Below are 11,216 nucleotides of genomic sequence, written 5' to 3'. Positions count from 1 at the left end.
CATTCAATATTATTTTTCGCAGTTTAAGTCGTTATTTCCAAGTCATATTAATTTGGTAAGGAAAATATTGCAGTGTGTGTATACCACGTGATAAATTACGTCATATATGCTACGTCGGAAGGGAAAAATTGCTTAAAATGAAAACTTAAATCGAAGATAACTTTTCATTTACAACACCATTTTAATTGATACAAAGAGCAGTCTATGCCGCTTAAAGAGCCCCGCATTTGTATTATTTCCATTATTTGATGAGGTCATTAGTTTCATCAAACACTTAGACAAACCTGTTTTCAAAATAATGTTTTGACAGTGCTCCGTCAGACGGCCGTATTGTGAAAAAGTTTGTCGAAGTGTTTTAAGAAACTAAACTCGCAATCAAATTCTGGTAAAAGACCGAAGGTGGGGCTCCGTAAGCGGCGTAGACTGTACTATCTTTCATTTAAAATGGTGAAGAAATAGTGAAGTTATCTTTGTTTAAAGTCTTTTTTTCAAATCAAAATATTGCCTTCCGACGTAGCATTTATGACACAATTTATCACGTGGTATACACACACTGCATATGCCAAATCGTTATAATTTAGCATTGAACATTACTAAAAAACGTTCAAGATATTAACTTAAAACTCAGTACACATGTTACATGTCCTAATACACATTTGTGTAACAAATTTTAAACTTTGGGTGTAATATTATAATTTTCGAGTTATGCCCCTAGCAGCTAATGCCCTCGATGTATTTAGGCTTGTCTGGCTTTCAATACAAAAAGTCCTTGCATTGTCAAAGCCTTAGTAACTAGTTGGCCAAAAGCTATAAGTAGATTTTGTTTACTATTGTATATAGTAGCGGACAAAAAATAATATTGACTTGACTTGACTTGTTACCGTTGCAATGGCGACGTTTTGGTGTGTGAATTTGTTTCCTTTACCTCAGACATAATACTTAATATTAATAAAATCAAACATATGCATTGAGATGTGTGATAGCAATTACTAAGCTCATAGCTTGCGAAGCCATGCCATATACACGCCCTTTTACGCCAAACTTCTATTGAAACATTGCCTCTATGCAAAATGTATTTAACTTTTAAATTGTGTCCCATATACCATGTATACTAGTACACTGACAAAAATTTGAACTGTGTAATAATTTAATAAAGGAAGATATTTCGTCATGAGGTTGAACATAGAATTACATTGTCATTTCAATCCAAACACGTCTATAAAAAGATTTGATATCAATGGAGCTTTAGTCATGATGATTTTGAAAAATTAAGGTATACGAGTATAAATACACACTAAGCCTGTCTAAAAAGGTTTAAAGATGGCCACCGTTTTGGACGGACAAATCACCCTTGAATGAGGAGATGGTAGACGGAGGTAGGGATTTCAGAAAGATATATACTAATTATTTTGACTAAGAAAATGAATTTTAATAAGAGCATGTTCCTGTTAAACATGCCAATACAATAATTTATACGGTTTAAACAATATTTATTTCAAAAGAACATTTTAAGGATACACAAAGTTAAGGCATGATAAAAAGTTGTAAAGGAGTTGCTGTGTTTATAATACATGACAGATAAACAAGTTAATATATTTGCACAAAACAAAATGGTCTCGACAGAATGGAGAAGGAAGCAGTTTAACTTATACATGTACTATGCCTTGCTTGTGTTACTCTCTCAAGTTTCTTGTACTGGTGTACATGTTATTATGATTTTTAGAGTTGAGTTATAGTTATAATTTGATGGATACGATAAAAGATGAATTACAAATGCATGAAGTATTAGGTGGTAAAATGTGTTGGTAGTATGTTAGTAAACAAAGGGGAAGAAACGTAAAGAAACAGCAAGATGGTGGATGGCATGCAGTGGCGGTTCTACCAGGGGGCACATAGGGTCCGTGCCCCCCCCCCCCCCCCAGCGGGCCAGCAAGTAATGTTTTTGGGGGCACATCTTTATTGATTTAATTGTACAAATAAGTTATTTTGTCACAATTTAAATTTTATATCAGCATTTGAGCAAATAAACAACCTGATTATCGAGTATAATAAAATATACGAAACGAAAAAGTCTTTTAAAAAATGACATCGGGGCCCGAACATTCGATAAAAAAAATCGGCGCCGCATTTTACACAGACAGCTGATCAAAAGTAGACAAATATGGCTACAGTTATACGCGTAAGTTTACTGTTTTCAGAATTTATCATGTACTAGAAATATAAGTGGTTTTAAACTGTTAACATGTGCACATTATATGGTCGTCATTGCTTTTAATAATGTAATTGTGTGCCAACAAGATATGTGTGTGCATGACGTGCATTTAACAAAAGTTTAAATTCAAAACTTTGCCGCTTTGAAACTTTCCATTTCGGCCTTCATTATCGTCTAGTTCTCTGAATTATGCTAGAGCCTTTGTAAATTAATACATTATAATTTATTTGAAACCATTTTTTTGGAATTTGTTGTCAAGTTGTTTTTACTTCAGTTAACTTAAATTTACATCCGAAGTACCTACAGTGTCGTTGAGTGCAATCAATATAATGTAGTGTAGGTTTATATAGCACTAATTTTAAAGCATAGATATGTGTGTCTCAGGTGGACGAGTGTTTAACGACTTAACCTGTTAATCTGTCGACCTTGGTTCGTTCCCAAAACGGCTAGATATCTTTGTTGTTTTTTGAAAGGTTTATCTCAGTAAATGTTATCTTTTTAATTCAATTTATCTGCCAAACATTAATTCCATGTCATTATATGATTAAAATAATCCATTCAAAAAAGTTTGATATGTTTATAATTAGTTGTGCCCCCCATTTAGAAAGTCCTGGATCCGCTGCTGGCATGGGCGGGTCAGGTCAGTGGTAGTATCAAGTTTTTTACTTATTTATATTAAGGAGATTAAAAGCATTTAGTTTGGCGAATGTAGTGCTGACGTCATTGAATATCGTTGAGTTGATCAGGGACGTGGAGTTTTTGGATCCAAACAGTAGTACTTAAAGTGGCATAGGCCGAATAGCAGACCATTGGTCGAATAGGTGGTACCTTTGTACATGATATAAAGGACAGGTGGAGAAGATATGGTAGGTGCCTTCAAATTCACCACATTGGCAATTCGGGTTATTGATAATGTGTTTTTTTATAGATCGAATGTTCATTTAGATTACTTCAGTCCATCCACAGCCTTGCATGTTGACATTCAATTTGCATTCACCCTCGTAGTAGAAGAGGAAGTGATTGTTTATTCTTGTTAAGATTGTACTTGAAGTAGGGAAAACATGGAGAGGAACGAACTGTTTTCGGAAGTGCATTCCATGACGATATTTAGTTGGCAAAAAATGAATTTTATAACAACTCAATTTACACGAAACATTACGAACGTTTACATAAATCCGAATATTGTAAGAGTTTTTATCAGAAACTCAGCACGGAAATAGTGTAATGATATATGCTGGCGTAAAAGAATGAAAGATATTATGAAAAATAGAACGTTTCCGCTTTCTCTCCTTCAGAGATTGAAGCCCTGCTTCAACTTAATGTTGCTCCTGAAATGATTGTGCTGCCTCATGCTGAACATTCTCGTCAGCTTGCGGAAGATTGTGTCAAACCACACCTGCATATTCCGACTGTATTTGAATGATCGCATGATGTTAATACTTTGCCTGGTCTTGGTTTTGACGTACTGAATATATTCATGTCACAAGCAGTAACTGGGGAGTTTGACGCCCAGATGTTTATGAATAGTATCTTCCGTTATTTGAAATGGCTTGAATGATACAAGCCACCTTTCGGTCAACATATTGATCTTTTCCATGGCACCGTTTAGCTGAAGAGCAACAACAAAGGGTCATCGGCAATGATATACTTCGTAGTATCATTTACAGAAAGACGTATAGGTGATTCTACGAAAATTATCATTACTATAGACAAGAAAGATTAAGGGTCCAAGAATTGAACCTTGTGGAGCTCCGTCATATATTGAAACCTTAACAGGAATAGAACCGAACCAGGCAACGCTCCCTTTTCTCACTGAAATAATCAGTAAGCCATAATAATAGTGAACCGGAAATGCAAATTTCCTTAGGATTGAAAAGAATACCTTTATGTCATTAGTGACTTAAGGTTTTGAGATGTCACAGAATACCCTTAATCCTCATCTAGAAAAAGGCAGAAAGAGTGATATATAGATATAAGCTAATAATAATGGGGTCCTTTAGAACAAAGCCCGACTGAAATGAGGTTAAATAGTCGTTATTAAGGAAGATGTTGAACATGTATGTTTGCAAAATTATTTATAGTACATGTTGTACCTTAATTAACTTATAACACTTAACAGGGATATCAGTCGGTAATTACCGACATCTTTGGGCCATTTGACTTCTTTAAAATTGCGCAGATATGAGTCAGCTCCACTGTTTTGGCACTTAACCAGAACGAAGAGAATTATTGAGAAGGTTTCGAATGTCTGTTAATTTTCAGTTGCTATCTCCCTTAGAACATATTTGTTTACAAAGTCCGGTGTTGTGGTGTTATAAAGTGGAATTTACAATTGCTCTTAAGATAGTTATTTCAACATAATGCCTTTTTATTGTCTTCATGACATGCTAGAAAGTTTATCCCTTGAAATGCATGGTCAAGTTTGATTATGTGCCATGCCTGGGTTATCCTCGTTCAGTGAGTAGGTCACATTATAAGTCAAATGATCAAGACAACATGTTAACTCTTTTGAAGCTCTTATCAATCTTTTTACAAATATCTAGGAAATATAGGTCAAGTTCAATTATATGCTGTTAAGTTAAAAGGTTGGTCGCTATGTCAAATATATGAAACAGTAATCAATAACTCAAATGGCCATATATTAAGTTCGAGTGTTGGTAATTTAGGTTTAAATATGGACAAAATAAACAAGTCAGCATTGTTGTCTTTGAAGCCATGTTTGGTTTAAACAGTATTAATTTTTATAACAAATAAACATTTGCAACATACACATATGCTATATAGAATTGAAGAGAAAGCCACAGGCTTGTCCGAAACCTCTTTTCTATGCCATGTTTTCTAACAAATATTCATAAAACGTGGTTGGAATGTATGTCTATGATGAAATCTAGGTTAAACAAGTATGTCTTAGGATCTTGTTCGGTCAAACAATAGATCAGTGACAGTGACAGTTGCAACAGCAATTCCAGGAGCTATTTCGTACATACGACATATATTCAGTAGTGCAGTATACTGTAAAAATTCCATGTCCCACATTGCTGCCAGGATAATTGATGAAACCCGTCTATGATATGAACGCAATTGGGCTGGTCAAAGTACGCGTGGAATCCTACGGACTCCACTTTGATCAGCCCAATTGCGTTCATACCCCGATAATGACACCACCCCCGCAATTCATTCCTTAAAATACAACATAAGCTGTAACGTAAATACAACGTTGTCACAACGTTATGTGTTTGCTGGGATATGGGGTTTATGGCACTCTTTTTTAAAGGGAAATTAATTTAAGTCGTAATTACATTACCTGCCGGAAACTGCCAAAGCACAAACATAGCAGATTATGTCGATCTCGTAAAATTTTAAGCACTATATGCCTATCAGTAATCTTATGCAAGCTGTTGCGGGCAATAAATCTTTCAAGGTTTCAAGTTTTTCTACGCGATGATCTAGAAATAATTGAGTATCAGAGTTATGTAAAACAACCTCGACTAATTGTTTTAGAATTTAAGCATTAAACTTGACCAAGTTTTAATATCCGGTGCGCCGTATGTTTGATTTGATAAAAAAATATGTTTTTACTGCACAAAAAATGAAATAAGCGTCACTTTTAGTCCAGCCATGGCGGTATTCAAAAACGGTCTGACAGATTGTGTGTGTTTATTACTGTGTTGTAAGTATATTGTATTTATTCTCTTCATACTTACTGTATATTCGTTGAATATGTTGGATAATATCTAATTTATAAAATAATTTAAATGTAACGTCAATTGTAAAGCAATGATATTTTACGGGTGCATATATCGAATATACTTATAATCTGATCATGTATTTCTGTCGACTTGGTTTACGTCGACTTGATAAGTATGATATATTACGACATGTTGTCATAATGTTGGCAACTTCTTCACTTATTTTTGGATATGTTTACTCAATATTTGTCGACATATAACATTGAACGCATTATGCCGACTTCATTTTTGTCCACAAATTACGTCGAACACGTATTTCGACTAAGATTATGTCGAATTAGAGTTACGTGCATAATGTACTTTGATACCTCTTTTAAAAAATAAATAAATGACGATTTTAAACAGTAAATAACGACTTTTTGTTAGTTGGATTATCCGTGGGGTTCTATAACTTCAAGGAGTCAACTAACACTGTATTTATTTTATTTCAAAAGTATTTTTAAATTAAAATAACGATGACTTTCTTTTATTTTTTTTTTAATTTTTATTCGAGGTCAAGCGTCCTATTTCTTACGCGTAGTATTTTGGACATAGATTTGATCATGCGCACTAGGCTACTGTGTGATACGGAATCGGATTCATACAGATGTTTTCCAAATTACAAATTTAAGAATTAAATCATGCGATATTTTACACGAAAATTAAAAGGAATGAAAGAAAATATTTATGGTAATTATATTTTCCGGTGAATCAGGGAGACATATCAGTGAAATTAAAATGATAGTTCACATAAAAATACAATTTGATATGTTCACTGTTTTGAAAACCCCACTCTCACGTCCAACTCCAACTTCATCGCGCACAAGACTGGGACACAATCTTTACGACGTCATTTTTGATATAACGTTTGTATAACGATTTGGTGCGCTAAAAGTTTCAATGAATTGTTATTTTGTATCCTTTTAAGGCAAATAATTAAAAGAAAGTTGTTTGTTTCTTAATAGAAAACAATTGTTTTCTCCTTTTCAGCGTAAGTTCGCAATATATTTCACTACGTGAACACCAAAAGTTGATATTTTTCTCGTGGCTACGCCACTCAATCAATTATCTTCTATGAATTATGTTTATATTACAGTGACCTCAATCACGGTTGATGGGCTTATAATCTGCCAGGGAAGACGATATGAAATCACAAAACAAGAGTATGTTATATAACAGAACTTAACATTATAAGTTCAATATGTGTATAATAATTATTGTAACATGTTTGAAAATTGTCAATACATTTAGTTCCATATCGGAACGGGTAAAAAGTAGAATGGGCGTAACCGTTCAATAACTACCGTTTGGATAAATAACAACTTAAATCGCCTGGTATTTAATGAACGTTTGCATTGACATGGTAAAAAAAACCCTCATCCGCAACCTGAGTGAAGTATACACCTGAGCTAAAGCTCAATAACTCGGATTTTGGGTGCCTTGACTATTATGCACCAATCAATTGTAACCACGCCCCTCAGGTCCGGAGGTATACCGGGGGATAGCAGGGGAAATGGGCCGTGTTTTTACCTTTCAGGTGGCCCCGCAGTGCCGGGTGAATGCGGTGGTTTTGTCTTCGCGCAAAATATAGCGGGGAATTTGCCTTACCTAGGCTCCCTGGGGTGCGGGGGCATTTGGCGGTGATTTGACCATCAGTTTGTCCCCGCAGGGCGGAGATTTTACCCGGGGTTGGCTGGACCGAAAGTCAAAGTCCCCGCTATTCCCCGGACCTGGGGGGCCGTGGTTACAATTGACTGCTGCATTACTCAGAGAGATGTTCAAACACGCATTGAAATTAGGATAAAATCGGTATATCATTTTTACAAAAGAAAATGATTATAGAACATATGAGAAAACAATTTCTTTGTGCTTGTTCATATTCTAATATTTATATCAGACGGTGACCTTAATGTGCATAAAGTATATTATATATAGGGTAAAAACATCGAGAGCAACCCCTGTGCTATTTACTTACACGCACTTTCCTTATTGAACGCTGCCCTTTACAATATGGGACAGAACAGTAAAAAAAAACAACTACCGAAATTTATTATTATAATAATCTCGACGCTTAAGTTCGTGTGCGATTTCACTAAGGCCTACAAAAAATATGTTTGGTTAGGGTAATATCTTTTTTCAAAAATAGGTAGCCTAAGGGTAGGTAGACTTTTTTCTATTTTTTATTATTATTATTATTATTAGGTTTATAAGAATGTCATTTTTATCCCAGCGGAATGGTGTTAAAGTTATCTTATGTACAAGCATTTAAAGTTTTGAACTACATATTGAAAAAGAATTAAAAAAAATATTTTTATTTTTTTTATTTTTTTTAGTTTTTCATTTTTTTTTTCAAACTGACTATAAAAACGGTAGGGTCGGCGCCTATTCCGTAGGTAGGGTCGGGTATGTATGTATTTTTATATTAGGCCTAATTCGGGTAGTTGGTACCCACACTTCGTACCTTGACTCTCTTTTACATTGTAGATGGGGAAAAACGCCTCTCACCCAAGGGTTGTGGGTTCGATCCCACCAGGGGTACTTTCTCATGGCCTCTCAAAAAGGACTAAGTACTTGTTTCTGCCCAGGAAACGGACTCGAGAGTGATCTTATAAGCTATCAGCTTTCGTAAAAATCGAGCTTAAATAACCCACAACCTCTGTTTATTTTGCTTATATTGTTACAGCTATCCTTGGGATGAGGCGGCAAGTATATGCGCATCGAATAATGGTAACCTAGCTACGCCTCCCTTCCCACCGGGACCTGTTGATAACAACTGGAAACTTAGTTGTCATGATTTTGTGAGCAATCTTGAAGCCACATGGATGTATCTAATGGCATGTGAGTACGAGCAAGCAAACAAGATTTAGAAAATGGGATTTTAAGGTTCATTCGGAACTCCGCTACCATTACTCATCAAAAACAACCTTGGATGTATATCGACGGCTTACAATGTCAGCAATCTATAGAGTTTAACTACGCTGCAAGTAGATCGCGTAGTAATTCTAATTTAGTAGTTAAATTTATGACTTTAATTTTGGGAGTCTTAATTATTTATGCAATAATACACTTCACAGGCAATCAATTGAAAATTGGCAATATAAAATACACGTTAAAGCACTTCTGTTAATTAATATTATGAATAAAAAAACGAACTGCTTTTACTGATGTACCGTATACATCTGAGGTTGTTTTCGATGAAAAATGGCCGAGATGTTCCGAAAGGTTTAGGTTTCGTTACGCCGCGAAATATTTCTACAGGTACGTACATGTGTAGGAACAATACTAATTATATTCTTCATGGAATGTGCCCCTTGAATTCCTAGCAGGACGGACATGTAAGAGCAATAATATGTTCTTCAGGTAATATGCCCCTGAACTCCCAAACGGGACGGGCCTGCGTATCTTATTTTGTAAATCCAACCCCCCGTTTACTGTTTATTTTAGATAAAATTGTGACGACATTTGTTTGTCTATGTGCCATGGTATCGCGGCTTGATTTTATATAATCAATAATTGGCCTTATTTTTTCGCGTTTATGCAAGCGCTTCACGGTATTTGTTCGCGTGCCCTACTGCGTTCATACAGCATAAACGCAAGAAAAAATGCGAACACTACTTGTATTTACATACCAAAAAATATATTAATTGCGGTAAAACAGTAGCAGTATCTTTTGCGAATTAGTATTTGGTCTTTAAGAAATGAAACCGACAAACTACGTTTGTATAAAATAAAAGCTTATTTTTGTTGCGGCGTTCATTATTGGTTTAATGACGTCGCGCAAATCCAATCGGAGCGCAATATTAAAATAAACAATGACGTCATAACTCCTTGCTTGTTTTACAATATAAACGTCTTATCTATACAAATGACAAGCAAATATTATCTATACAAAGGACAAGGCGAATAATATCTATACAAAGGACAAGGCGAATATTATCTATACAAAGGACAAGGCGAATATTATCTATACAAAGGACAAGGCGAATATTATCTATACAAAGGACAAGGCGAATATTATCTATACAAAGGACAAGGCGAATATTATCTATACAAAGGACAAGGCGAGTATTATCTATACAAAGAACAAGGCGAGTATTATCTATACAAAGGACAAGGCGAATATTATCTATACAAAGAACAAGGCGAATATTATCTATACAAAGGACAAGGCGAATATTATCTATACAAAGGACAAGGCGAATATTATCTATACAAAGGACAAGGCGAATATTATCTATACAAAGGACAAGGCGAGTATTATCTATACAAAGGACAAGGCGAGTATTATCTATACAAAGGACAAGGCGAATATTATCTATACAAAGGACAAGGCGAATATTATCTATACAAAGGACAAGGCCAATATTAATATGAATCAAATGAATTTGTCACGGGGTATTAATGATTCCGTTTCAATATACAATAGGAAAATCTATTATATAATTGTTCGAAATCGAGGGACAAATAGCCCACTTGCATTGTGGATAGCTTGATTATTTTTTCTTGGAAGTATCGTTTAAGTATAGTTTAAATAGATCTACTGATCATTACCAAAACGTCATCGATTAATGCATTCATGCAATACTATATGATATTTTCATAAGCTCCCTCTCCAGACGATTGCGGAGTGTTGATCAACGATGGAAACGGGTTATTAACATTGACCACTCAGCCACACGACTCCCCAACATGTGTCAATCGCGGGCGACTCATTTGCGAGAAGGCGGCGGACGGACCAACGACAGCCCCCCAGACACATTGGACGCTAAAACAATCGGGAACAGGGCCGGAAACTAGTTCCAAATCTCCCGAAACCCTCTCTCATTTTGGTATGTTCCCTCGCGTGTTTAGGTTTCTACCATCCAAGATAAGTAGATCCAAATAAGTAAGTAAGTAAGTAAGTAAATTGTTTATTATAGTGACATGTGTGCATAGCATAATAACATTTCATAATGAATATTTTTACATTTACCACCGGCCCATCGGGCCTATAAGTCACCTATACATCGGCGGTATATGGAGCATAATTTCATATAAAACATAAGTTGTATGTAACAGTGCAGATATACAAACAATCAAGTACTATTTTACCTAGCATCAACGACTGGACTTAAGACAAATATGTGACTTGTTTTTTTCTTGTAATTGTATAATCTGGTGTCTAGCCGCTTTAACGCTTTAAGCCAATCGTCTGAATTAATCATGCTTTTATTAAATAAAAAATATTTTCCCGTTGTTTTCATAAAAATTGCTTCCAATTTGCTTAAAGAAACTCG

The sequence above is a fragment of the Mya arenaria genome, chromosome 14 (genome assembly GCF_026914265.1).
Source record: "Mya arenaria isolate MELC-2E11 chromosome 14, ASM2691426v1".
Lineage (NCBI taxonomy): Eukaryota > Metazoa > Mollusca > Bivalvia > Myida > Myidae > Mya > Mya arenaria.
This window is presented reverse-complemented; position numbering follows the sequence as displayed.